Source organism: Medicago sativa, chromosome 3 (assembly GCF_051527215.1).
Source record: "Medicago sativa cultivar Bolivia chromosome 3, Bolivia_mono, whole genome shotgun sequence".
Taxonomy (NCBI): domain Eukaryota; kingdom Viridiplantae; phylum Streptophyta; class Magnoliopsida; order Fabales; family Fabaceae; genus Medicago; species Medicago sativa.
The window spans coordinates 95,341,568-95,344,177 of NC_140751.1; the positions used below are offsets into that span (position 1 = coordinate 95,341,568).

At 31.0% G+C, this 2,610-nt stretch overlaps 1 long non-coding RNA gene across 1 annotated transcript; it reads left to right on the forward strand.

Annotated features, from left to right (window-relative positions):
• Positions 1-507: 507 nt before the first annotated feature.
• LOC146942311 (uncharacterized) lies at positions 508-2,014 on the forward strand. The gene is made up of 2 exons (XR_015033551.1): positions 508-1,363; positions 1,669-2,014. It is a non-coding gene; the product is annotated as an uncharacterized LOC146942311 (long non-coding RNA).
• The last annotated feature ends 596 nt before the right edge of the window (positions 2,015-2,610 follow it).

Here is a 2,610-nt window from a genome sequence, read left to right on the forward strand (position 1 = left end):
TACAATGAGGTTGTGCTTTATGGTTCTCAAGGTGACGAAGTAAGCTGAAAGGTTTTAAAGTTTAAGCTCGCGAACAAAAATTTATCAAACTTGATGAATGTTACCAAAATGTGGTAAAGGATACGTGTCTTCGGTGTTTATGTCAAGAAAATAACTTTTTGCACTTCTGTTGAAGATGTAAAACAATCGGAAAATACTATATATATATATATATGTATGTATTTTCAATAAAGAAAAAATGGGTATTATGTCCATCTAAAAAGGTGTAGGATGCTAACACACACCTTCTAATTTTTAGGTGGGTGTGCATTAGCATTACCCATATATATATATATATATATATTACTTATTCTTAAAGCTTATTAGGTCTAGCTACAACTAAACCTAATTTTTTCCCTCTAATTCCATGTCATTAATTGCTAATCACTTTAACCCTACAAATATTTCCCTCCTTCTATATGTTAAATTTAAATTTCAAATTTTGCCTTGCCATTTGTTATTTTCCATTTACCGAGGCTTGAATTTCAAATCTCCACTCAGCACACGTTTAGTTGTTTCCAAAGCATATATATGTAGCTCTCCACCCTCCCTCTCCACTTTCCAAAACAAAATGGAATCAAACACATCATTATTTATTCCTTGAATCCTTGAATCTTCCATACCGAGAATATTTATGCACTTCATTTTCTTCAAACATAACCAGGTATCCTTAAAGCTTATTAGGTCTAGCTTATCACTAAACCTAATTTTTTCCCTCTAAATCACATCTCATTAATTTCTAATCAACCCTAAAAATATTTCCCTCCTTAGGTTTGAATTTGAATTTTAAAATTTTGCATTGCAATCTGTTATTTTTCCTATTTTTTGTGAGCATTAACTGAGCCTTAGTGATAGGAGTGTTTGTTGGATCGTCATATACAAAAAACAATGTGGTAGCATTTGTTACGCACATCCCACTTTCTATGCATTTATTAAGGAATTCTTTTAGCACAATTAGCTTCCGGTTTGAATTTCAAAACATAAGCTTCTGTTATTCCTCTCCCTTGAAATACCCCATGCACACTAACACATTTAATATCCACTCAGTAAAGAATGTTGTTATGTCCTTCCATATGATTTGTGCCTCTCATAGAAACTTTGCATTACATAATCATTGCATGCTTATTTCATTGCAGCAACCGTTTTTGCTTATGGACCGACCAAATTTTTCTGATGAGATATTTGAGGAGGAAGCATTGAAAGAGCATTTTGAAGTTTTTGAAAAGAATCTTAAGGATATTGATGCTCAGATTATGGAGGTTAAAAATGCTTTGAGTTTGACATTTCTTCTCCCACAGCCATTATTCGAAACAAAGATACAAAGGTAGAACCACCTATACCTTAGTTTCTTTAGTTGAAATATAATTGTTACATTAATGGGTCTACTGTCTATCTTATTTTTGTTTTCTACTTCTCAAGCATCCTAATTTGCATTTTAAATATGTGCTTCATGTAATGAAGGATCTTGCTTGCAAATTATCCCACCATATAATTAATTATGCTAAATATCCATTATGTGTTGAGATTTAGAATTCAATTCCTACAAACTGCAAATTAAAAACCAAAATCTTAATGATATTATATTTTCTAAGTTTTTAATTTGAAAATACTTATTTTTGTATATGACAGGTTGGATGGTTAGAAGGCAAATATAAAGGAAGCCAAGAATGATATGAAATAATTTGAAGTGTTCGTAACTCACTTATTTCCTCTGTTAATATTTTTTTTTAAAGTTTGTGTGTTTTTTTTTTGTTCTGTCTATAGCTTCAGTGGACAAAACAAATGCTTCTAGATTTAATTCTTTTTAGTTGTTTTAGTCATCGTGTGATTTTTTGAGAACATAGATGATATAGTCTTCAAGCTTGAAATTATTTTCATATAATGCAAGGGAGTTTGTGCTATAACAACAACATCATAATATGTATTATTGAGGTTCAAGCATCTACAGAATGCAAGGGAGTTTGTGATTTTGATTTCTCTATGTGTCATTCATTTTTATTTGGTCATTCATTTTGCATTCAAAGATACATGAGAAATTATGATTATCTTATAAAAGTGTTGATTATGTTGGAGTGTTACCAATGTTGAGATTTAGATTGAGAGGTCCATCTATGTGAACGCTAACTTTCTTCTCTACTTTTCGTTATGTATATTCCGGTGGCGAGACTACAAATACGATTTTATCGTTAAGCAACATGAATCCTTTGTCTTCGGCGCTCCATTGACTATGTGTCCATCCTATATTCAAAATCAGTTTTGTTCTATGATTAATTCACACTGTCCTTTAACTTATTGATGTAGTGATCAATCATCAATCATTGTTAAGGTTGTTTTGTGGTTCTACTACATATTTGTTTGACACTGTTTTGCCAAAAACAGCACAACAACTGTTTGTCACAATGGTTCATTAGATGACATTGATAAATCTAAATTAGGTGTACGTCCCTTAGTTAATTTTTTATTATAGTATTCTAAATTACAGCCACAAGAATATGCTAAACGGAAAAATCAAATTGTCCCATTCCTTTGCACGGTTTCTAATTGAATTTTGGAAATCATATATTAATTATT